This window comes from Rhodnius prolixus, unplaced genomic scaffold, assembly GCF_049639745.1.
Source record: "Rhodnius prolixus isolate KJV_2025 unplaced genomic scaffold, Rpr scaffold_16, whole genome shotgun sequence".
In the NCBI taxonomy this organism is placed as follows: Eukaryota; Metazoa; Arthropoda; class Insecta; order Hemiptera; family Reduviidae; genus Rhodnius; species Rhodnius prolixus.
In genome coordinates this window covers 866523-877750 of record NW_027411616.1, presented here as the reverse complement: position 1 = coordinate 877750, position 11228 = coordinate 866523, and the positions used below count along the sequence as shown (strand labels likewise).

The 11228-nt window shown below is 34.0% G+C and overlaps 1 protein-coding gene across 3 annotated transcripts in view; it reads left to right on the top strand.

Annotated features, from left to right (window-relative positions):
• The first annotated feature begins 829 nt into the window (after nt 1-829).
• The window catches only part of vri (nuclear factor interleukin-3-regulated vrille), a 92099-nt gene continuing 81700 nt past the window's right edge, over nt 830-11228 (top strand). For 2 of the 3 annotated variants that reach the window (XM_074134491.1, XM_074134490.1), the window contains exon 1: nt 830-970. The gene's annotated coding sequence lies outside the window, so the exon portion shown is untranslated. The remainder of the gene's footprint in view (nt 971-11228) is intronic. The other variant, XM_074134493.1, reaches the window with a different exon arrangement.

Genomic DNA, 11228 nt, shown 5'->3' with positions numbered 1-11228 from the left:
TAAATATGAAAACCTTTCAAGGGTACAGCTGCTCCGGCGTTCGGGTCCACTCTAACCTGTCTGTTATAACGGTTTGGAAATTACTCCCAAAGTTATTACTCTGAATCGGACCATTTGTGATCCGTAGGCAAGCCTACAATCGAGTCCAAGGGTCCTTGGACATATAACACCTTACATCCTTTAATGAAGTGATGAGAGCGTCCTTGTTATAGGCACATACGATTGCTATGAGCCATCTACCAGCTTCATCTTGTATGTATATTTGGTATGATGGGTTGGCAGGTTGAGTAAGACTTCATACTTGCGTTAAGAGAGTGCTTATGGGAGACATGTTACCGAGACTCGCAAGTCGTTGCACCCTGCCGAGGACTCTTATAGATGTCTCTTGCAGAGACTTAGTCCTCCAATACAACATAAGATTTTATGGGTATGGCATAGAAAATGTCATGTTAAGAAAATACAATAGGGAATGCAAGCAAAGAAGTAACAGGAAGGATTGGGCCCTGAAGAAGGCTCCAGTTGCTGTTCACTCCAAATGACGCGCCTTACCTTCACAAAGAAAGGAAGTAAAGTGCATTTCAAAAATTCCAAGTTTTCGCAAAATCTGTTTAATGCGTCTCCACTGAGAAGTTTTTTCAGCGATTTTCAAAATAAAATTACAGTTTTAGTTTTATTGGTGTGTGCGATGTTGTCTCCTTGATTTTCTAATACTGCTAATTTATTTATTTTTATTATAATTGTATTTATTTCTTCATCCCTTCTCCCATATACAATATAATTATTAGTAGAGCTGTCCCCCACCAGCGCAACTTGAGTCCGTGGCAGAGTTACTCCCTCTTCTAAGCCCGAACTCCGACATCAGTTCAGTGCACCTTCGACAGTGTTTAAGTATATGTATCGTTGTGGAATAGTGTACAGTGTGCAATTCGTTTTATAAAAAATTATTTTTACTTTTTTTTGTGCATCACTGGTGAGTTAATATTTTTTTGTTTCAAATTTATTTATAGAGCCAATTTTTGGGAAAACAATTAAAAAAAAGAAAGAAATTTATTGCTTTTTTGTTTATTTTTATCTTAATCACTGTTTATCAAATATAAGGTTGATAATCTTTTAAAATTTGTAATCTTTTTAATACGATTATAAGAATTGATATTATTTAATTTCTTTAAATATTAATTACAATTTAAAAATAATGAAACATATTATTTATTTTGTATCGGGGACGGTACATGAGTTACTCAGGTCGGTGCCCTATTTCCGGACTGGAGTTGGCAGCCATGTTTGATTATCCTTCCTTTTTAGCAGTTTCTTTGTATTTAATTTTTTTTGTTAATCAAAATTTTGAATGAATTTTTGATAATTAATTTAATTTAAATTTGATGTGGTCTGACAAAATGCACTCTCGTCTGTCTCTAATGTCGCTATGCACATTGTCTGCTTTTTTACAACTGACAATTTTTAGTCGATGTTTATTGGCTTTCGGCAATTATGTTAAACTGGCCCTGAACCTTCCCCTTGAAATAAATGATCTGAAGAAAAAAGAAAGCTTTTCACTAAAATTGAATCCCCTGCATACTTTTAGTTAGTTTTTGAGGCTATTAAAAAAAACATGTCGTTATATATATGTATTTGTATTTATATAAAAGTGAAGAAACCGCTCGGTAGTCACACTTTTGGTCAACCGATTATTTCTTATCGATTAGTGCTATAAAGGAGTTAAAAACGCCCAAAAAAGTAAAGTGACATTCAGAACAGATGCTGACCAGAACTATGCTTAAAATGGTATTTTCCCGAAAAACTGATTGAAATGAAAGAGATAGACGTGAGTAGTACCGGTACTAAGTTTTCAATTAAAAGTGAGTGTAAAACTTATTTTTTCTGAGGAAATCGCAAAAATTCTATACAGTAAAAATACTTTCTGTTGCGAGATCTTGACTAGTTGCCAGGTTTCCTGTCGGTGCTTAAAAGTAAACTGTCAAATTTGAATTTCCTGCAAATTCGAGTATTGTACTATTGAAACACTATTTACAATTCCTAACAAAATTTTTTTGGGGTGCTCATTATAAGGTTATAGGGCAAAATAAGTAAAAAATAAAATCATTTTTATGAGATATAAGAGAAAATAACCTAAAAAAAATCTAATATTTTTTAGGTTACTAGGATGATAGGTTGTTAGTATTGCAAATAATAAAGAAAATGAATCTTTAAATGATCATTTAAACTTTTCAACAATAAATTTCAAAGACAAGACTTATGCCCTACATGAATAGATCACTTATTAAAAATAAAACATACTGGCATGAAATACTATAAAAAATAATATATCGAAAGACCAGGTTAACAAGATTTGTGACTATCATAAAGAAAACCCATGGATAAGAAAAATAAATTTCAAATAGAAGGCTACCTTCCTTGCTTTAAATAAGTCAGTAAGGCTAATAATACGGACTTATTTAAAACAAGCATATGATGGAAATTATATATTGAAGCAAACATCAATAGATGGCTCCCTAAAATGCCACAGAAAACAATAGAATGACGATTGATGAAGGCAAAAACGAAAAACTCATCATTTTCAATAAAAAACTTGTGAAGATGGCTTAGCAGGTAGGTCGGAGGGCAAAAATAAAGGAAATGGAAAACAGGCATTCAATTTAGTTAAAAAGAATCGAATGATAGACATCCATTCCTAGTTTTTAGTATTTAAAATGAGGTGGCGGAGATAGTGTATATTGGGTAATGATGCAACTTCGTACAACTGGCCTTGGATGTCCATTCTATACAGATTTGCTCTCTTGAACTTCGGTACTATTTCATTTTTTAAAATTATTTATTATATATTTTTTTACAATTTTTATTATTAAAAGCACATTACCCGCTACACAAACACCTATATCATTTCAACACCATACAGGTAAACCCAATAACATAATCATACTTATTAAGAGACATAATAATTTGGCTATTTGCTAAGTTCATAAGGTCAAATATATCACCTACACTTTAGTTGGTAAGAAGTAAGATTTTAGAGTTGAAATGTTTCCCGGAAGTACATATCTTTTTGGGCTGGGTAAGAGGAGAAAGAATTAAGAGATCACAAGATCTCGAGATCACACTCACACGTATGCAGTGATCATTTCTTCTGCCTATACACAAGTTTATTTTAATTACTTTTTAATTATTTAATTAAACAAACCTGTATTTTACTTTCTTAGATTTGGGCTTAATACAAATTTCAAAAGTTGCAATTGTAAAAGAACCTGTACATAGGATAAATAAAAGGGTCTACCTAGCAAGTAAAGTACAACCTTTGTCATAGTTCTAGAACTAGCTACAGAGCAAAGCTACATACGCTATAAAAAAAATTTATTGAATTTTTGGTCAAGTGCACTTTGTAAGTGTTGACTGTGCTTGCTGTAAGAGTTAACCCAATTTCGAGACATTCATGACCAATAATTCCTTTTAAAATCTACCAAACACAAAGAATTTAGGATGGTAGTTAAGCAGCGTTATTGTCTTTACAAAGACAATAGGCATGTTCAGTATATTTAGTCGTTTAATAGTTGGCGAGAATTTTCTTAATTATTTGGTTTTAAACTTTTTAGGACATCACCTGGTTCAATAAAATTTAATTTTTAGATGAAAATTTCGTAATTTGAATTGTATTATTGCAGCACTAGCACGCTTCTAGCAAGTCGGGAATATCTGGGTATTCGCACTGGTTTTTTTAAAAAATTAATTGCTATGAAATGTAAACTGGCAAGTATCTCCCCACTTTCCTTGCACAAACTAACTGATAACCGCTGATAACAGATATTTCTTAACCCATAATTGCTACTGGTAACTGTTTAAAAATTTAAAATAAATTTAATTATGCGTAATATTTTTAAAAATAGCAATGACCTAGATTTATCTATGAACAATTTTGTCTGCAATGGTAATAGTTGGTATTGCTTTTGTAGCTCGTGATATCTGTGGTCTGGCAGAATGACAAGTTTAAGAACTGAGCACTTGCAAAAGGAAAAATTTCACTAGAGGAGTATAAAAAGTCTTTTCAGTTGCAAGGGTACTTATTCTCCCTTATGGTGGCCTCTCTAAAGTGCATTATGCATATGAGCTCGAGTTCGCCGGAGGGTTCTCCAGACCCAGATACTGCACACATCAACTATCTTTGGCTGTGTGCATTATGTATCAGTGTGAGTGTGGTCGTTGTGTTGAGGAGGTAGTCTGAGGAACCCCAAGTTCCTCGTCTGTCCCATATGTATTTATATTTATATCCTTAAACAGTCATTATTTCTAAAATGAACTGTTTAACTGACTCTTTATAGGGGACAGACTCTCTTCAGAGTCTGAAGTTTATAATGTCGTGCCCTTAACAGGAGTGAAGAAAAGGAGGTGAACTTTTTGGTTCTGGTCACTTTTCTGTATTGATACTTCCAGCAGTTTTGGCGAGTTCGCCCAATCGCCGTAAATATTCTCATCCTACAACTTCCACATTGTTCTGCAAAAAGTAAACAATATTCTTTAAGTAATGTAATAAATTTTGTTAAACAACTCCTTTCACAAGTTTTGATCATTGGAAAGTGACCTTTCTTTGTGTAAGGTTATAGTGTAACAAAATGGGTGTCATTTTGTAAACATCAATTGTAATGCAAACCAAGAAATAACAAAAAATCGCATTGTATAAACAAAATATACTTTACTGTGAGAAGTAATATTGCATGCGCTATTGTTATAACACCTGTGTGTATCAATTACAGAGCTTTGTTTTTATTATTACGCTTAGAGCACAGGTAAGTTTCTTTTAATAACAAGTCTTTCTTTGAAATAATGTCTTACTTAAATAGTTACAAAAATGGTTACATTTAATCAAGGACTGTTTAAACTATCTGGAATTACTGCAAGATTTAGTGATTAAATTTAATTATTCGTCAAAATATTACATAAAAATTTATTAATCATTCAGATTACTATATTGCTTCAATTTTTCTTTTTAGAATTCTTTTTTAATTTCTGTTGCTTCTCGTCAGAAGTGAGTTTGGTCATAGGTCAGATCTTTGATCCAGAGTGCACCTTAGCAGCGCCGAAAAATTACAAAAAGTTTAAATTTCATTAAATATGATTGGATAAATACAGAGCACATATAAACGTAACGAAACTAGCCATATTATAATAGATAATTCCACGGAAGCCGAGCGGTTAGAGGCGAGGACCGCAAAGATACGATTTATGGTGGTACTGGGTTCGATTCCCGGTTTAGGCTTTGGATTTTATTTAGTGGTTTATATGAGAAATCTATAGTAAAGTATGTTGGCTAGTCGTCTTCGTCCCGGTCACCTAATTTTGGATATTCCAGCAGATCTACCGCTCGAAGCCACCTCTCTTCGCTATTTCACCTATATTATATGTAATATAATATTCCTATATTACCATCTTTTAAGAACTCAGGACACACTTTCAGGACACAAAGTTGGGAAAAAATTGGCGCCAAAGGCCAAGCATTGTGTTGCTTTTCAAGCAGGATTCATTTCCCTGCACGGCATTCAGTAGTCGTGCAGTCTAGAAGCACAAAAAGTCGAGTTTTACAGAATAAAATAAACCTTTCCTACAAGGATAGATTTATTGTCCAATAAGGAATAGAATTCTGTGGAATAATCATTAACTTTGCTGTATTTATTATACATTTATAAATATGTTTGTTAATCTATTAGAAATATTAAATGTAGTTAAAAAAAAAAATTCAGCTTTTTTTGGGGTTTTCAAATCAAACTTGTTAAATGTAATAGAATATGATCGGTTACTTATAAATCCATTTCATAGTTATCCACATCTAAAATTGTTTTAAAGAAAACTTTGTGTTATAACCAAAGAGATTCATTGACTTTATTTTTTAAGAAAAAACATTTCATAACAGCCTAAAGAAAAACAGAGTATTTGTCGAATCGTTGGCAATTTTAAATTATATGTAAACAAATTAAGTCTTTTTATTTGACCAATCCTCATTATTTTGGACAAAGTAACCAGCCCGCTAAGTAATCATAAACCAAGTGGTCATCTGATATCAAATTGCCTGATGGAAAGAACCAATTAGGGATTCTTTTCATCAAACGCAATTATTTCGCACGTACTCAACCATACAGTAATCGTTAGAATCACATTTTGCTATTTTTAAATGTAAAAAGTAAAAATGACAGCATGAGAAAGTCGTATCAGTTTGTCTGTTTATACCAAGTTATTTATAGATTTTAAATAATAGAAAAGATTGTATTGCAAGTGTAATGTATTTAGTTGGAGATGATAGTTTATTGTAATTTTGAAATCTTAAATTTAAATCTGTTACATACAATATTCAGAACTGCCTGTAGACTTGCATAGAAAATAAAATTCAGTGACCTTTCTAGAAAATTATCTACAAAACAAGTTCTTTAAATTGTTTTCTTCTAGGATGTAAAGAAAAAAGATCAGGTTAGGGACGATCCCATGGCTTTATCTGACTACAATGTTTCTAATGCTAATTTGCAAAATGTTGTTAAATCTAATTATAAATAGTGTATCACATAAAGATAGGTGTAAGGATTGCAGTTGGTTAAACGTGTCTGGCTGAAAGTGATGATTAAGGTTGATTTGAATTGCCAGATATTACGATCCACAGATCCTTCTCTTGGACAGTACTTAATAATAACAGCGGTAGTGTTCTCAGTGTGGTTCTTATCCTCTCCAAAACAAAATACCCCAAGATCCCTTACGTAGAAATAACCGAACGATATAGTGCTGAAAAACTTTCCTGAAACCAACACTTATGTAAATCGTTGTCATAACCTGCTTGAGAACATGTTGATGTTCCTGTAAAATGTTAATTTAGCAGTCAATAAAAATATTTTTGTTTTTTAATTTCCCGACAAAGTAATGCGAAATGGTTTTCCGGAAATGACAAACTTCCGCTCGAGCTTCCTTAAAGAGAGGTTGCAAGGAAATATTTTAGTTTTAGGTCTCCAAATCTTCCAAGCGTTCTCTTGAGAGTATGCTTTTCTCCCGGACACAAAAAACCAGCGTTATTGGCGAATTGCGCTCACAGACCTAGGCATTGGTACACCGTTCCTCCGATTCTGTCGTTATGTTTCTGACATTAAACACCAGCTGGCCTGTTTTTTTTAAGTTAAAATTGGGAACCATTCCCTTAAGAAAACTCATTGTCCATGACACTAAATTTTTCTGTGATGGCAACTACCGGCTCAGCCTAGTCTTTCGCTTTTTCTCCTACGTCGGCATGTCAAGGTACCTAGAAAAGAGTTACATTCTCTCTCTAAGCAAATCAAATTGTTCTCCTACAATCTCCCATTTGGTTTGAACTCCATTCACAGTCTGACAGTACGAAAATATTTTTACCTCTTTATTAATTTTCCTGCCACTTTTCCAACAGCGTTCTATTACCCCAATGAGCCACCTTTATCCAAACCCTGCTACCTTCTCCAGCTCCAGACCACAAAAGAATAATACAGAAATTTACACTCTAAAGCAGTTAAAAAATTCGAACTAAGCGAGCCGAAACAGTGAAAACCAATGGAACAAATACTGTGCTACATATTTTCACCAAAACGGCTGCATCGATTTTTATAAAAGTTTGTGTACTATTTTTTTAAGTGATTTTTTAAGAGAGTTCCGGACTCAGAATGTATGATTTCAAGTGTAAAGAGGGCGTAGTTTTGACTACTCGTCTGCAGTATTTATACATTTATACCCTTCATGCCTGCGAAGAAAGCACACCATTCCATATTTACAAAACTGGGTTTACTGTTTGGCTTAATTAGATTGTTTGCTGGAATAGTGGGTGAGTAAACATGTGAGACGAAGCGGGGCAGCGGCAGGAGGCGGTCTAGATAACAGTTATGTAACCAGCTATAGAATGGGAAAGACGCCCCATGTGGACTGAACTCACGTGCTGCTCCACTCTGACCTTGTGCTTCATTGTGCAACAGACCGTCGTACGCGCCCCTAACGCCACCCAAATTACGCGCCATTTTCATTACATATATACCATTCACACACAAATACTATTTATTTAAATTTATTTTTAGTTTTATTTATTTATTTTTTATCTTCATAAAGCAATGTATACAGTGTCAAAACACTTTATTAATTTAGGTGTTTCTTATCAGTTATACTATAAAGTTGACTAATAAGTTTATTGTAAACTAACCCATAAATGTGTATAAACAAGTGCGGATACAGAACCTATGAATTATATGTTTATTAAAGTGTAAATCAGCATACCACAAGTAATTATTATTTTTCTAGTTAACATTTCAGAAACGGACTCTCCCTGCCTCTCTAATGACTTCCCGGAAAAATCTGGTGTGAAGAGTCCACCGCTGTTGTGTAATTGAATTTCTTTCAAAATTAAATGTTTTACTAAAAAGTGGTTGACATTAATAATACAATTTCAGTTTTAAGATACCCCTTTTGTGGTTTAATTTCTCTTTCTCTTTTAAAAGCACTAAATGTATGGAGTTACATCGGAAAAGAACTCCAAATATATGGAGTTACACCGGAAAAGCACTCCAAATATATGGAGTTACATCGGAAAAGCACTCCAAATATATGGAGTTACATCGGAAAAGCACTCCAAATGTATGGAGTTGCATCGGAAAACATGTTTTGAGGTCCACAGATATAGGAGGGAATATTTTAGTGCATGGATCTGCGCTTATGTGTGAGCAGAATATCTCAACCTTGAAGATTCATTTGGTATTACATTTTGGTACCCAGGAGGGTACCAAACTTACCACAAATAGCATGGCTATGCAAATAGTCACAGATATCGTCCTTAGAGGTAAATTAAGGATGTTAAATTGATAAGAAATCGTTGTGCTCAGCTCACATAATTTCCTGCTGAGCCGAAGCTGTGATTATAGTAAGCCGCGGTCGTGAATGAAATCACGACAATATATAGAGGGTAACAGTTGCCCATTTTGGGAATGGTCTCCAAAAGCGTATTTATGGTATCAAGCTTCTCAATTTTCATACCGCATTGTTTGGCTAAATAGTCAATGAAATTGCTTATTATACAGCATTCCTTAGGGACGTAAATAAATTTAATAATTTGCAGTAACTATTGCTAGAGATGCATCACTATCCTAGCTAACGAGAGAAAAATTGTTCACAGAGACTGTTGGCAATCGAAGGCCAGTAGCCAAAAAATATTACAGGCGGAGAGATAATGCTAACATCGTGGAAACGATCCTGCATGGAAAACTGGCACAATATTCTGCATGCTGAAAATGAGTCCTTTTAGAAAACGGCCCACAGCCACACGTTAAAGACACTAAGTGACTCACCACGAGATTGCAATACTCGACCAAACATATGCTGTGATAAATTACCCAAATGTAGACCATCAGAGTTCTTGTCGAGGTAATCACAAGTGTAGAGGTTAGTGCGCTAATTATGTCTCGCTCATGCCACATTCTCTGCCAAAGTCGGGTCTAAGAAAAACACTGAATGCAGTTTTCCATTCTTGCCGTATCTTTCAAGATCTTGTAAGAGATCACTTACAGCGGCTCTTACATATTAACACAACCTGCTAATTATTAGGGTGCTTCCCTTGCAAACAAGCCATAAAAAAAAATAATAATATATGAATTTTGAGAAATAAAAGATACTTTAGTCTGATAAAGTGTATTAATATATCAATAATAATAAAAAAAAAAAATTACCAACTTATTTTTATTAATTGAATTTGTAGAAAACAGTAGATGTTTTGTATTTTGGTGATAAAAACCATAATTTGGAAACCTTTCTCTACAATTAAAACTAAAGATTAATTAATTTGATAAGGAAAAGGAGAAAACCAAGTTAATAACTATAGCTAGCCTTTTATGAATTATTGGGCTTAGGTAGAGGATGTTAAAGAATATGATACATGTATTTCCTTTATTGGTCGGACAGTTACTCCATTGTGGTAAATATATTTTATTATGCAGGCGCCACGGTAGCCGAGTTGTTTGAATCGAGACCTGCGAAGCTAATGTGTATTTGTGGTAATTGGTTCGATTTCCGGTCTAGGTCTTGGATTTTATTTAGTGGTTAACAATAGGAATTTGCAGTAAAGCGCGTTTGCTAGTCGTCTCCGTCCACGATACCTAATTGGTAGTTGGACGTTAAAGCTCGCCTTAAAAAAATAGGCATTCTTTACTTATTTTATAATGACAAATTAGCGTCTGACATCAGTGGAGAGCAGTTTGAAACTGAAAATATACCAAGATAACGATGTAAATACAACAACACGTCCAGGATAAACATTCGATACTACTGAATACAGGTTGGCCACAAAGATCTACAAAGCTACAGGCAGGTTTGCCCACTGTATAAGTGGGCCGCATAAAATTGAAATAATAAAAATGAACATATAATAATAATATTATCTTGAAATGGTATGAAACAATATTGAGGCTCGTAGAGGTGACGTAGTCAGCATACTTGTGTAGGATACTTTATTCTTCGACTCACTCATCGCGTGACGTCATTATAAAAACATGTTTCAATTTGTGAATCATTTAGCTTTTAGCGTCTCTCAATGTAATACTAAATTTTATTTATTGAATGTTGGCAAGTTAGAAATTTTAAAATTTAGTGCAGCTATTGAACAAAGAACGTTCTGTAAACTTATAATTGTACAATAGTAAGAAGTGCTTTTTAACCGTGCTAATTACCCTTGAATTAAAGCTCGCTATGTGCTGAATTTACGAGTAAGCAGTGAAGTGTGGTATTTGGCATTCAAGCAATTAACTGTTTCTGCGACAATGACTATTTTTAGTCAACATTACTAGTTAATCGACAGGGTCTTATTCCGTGAATAACTAGTATCTATCTCTGAATATAGTACTCAACTATTTCTCTCTATGACATTCTACGCATAGTATACCTGAGGACCATCAAAAGACACTCAGTCCATTGCAAGGCATAAGCTTGAACCGCTGACTAAACTATTCTTGTTGAGTTACTGTAGTGGCCCTTGCAGGAGTCATTTTTTATAATCTATAATCTATTTCCTCCTTATCAGTACCTGATGAAATGGCAGCTACATCTGTTAAGAACACTGGTTAATAAACAATCTTAAATGTTACCGATCTACGCGAAAGACCTAGAGAGCTGCAGGAATATTGGGCATTTCTGAAAGGTAACAAAGGTGATTAGCACAGCTACCAGCTGGAAGCCGAAGAGGCCTGTCG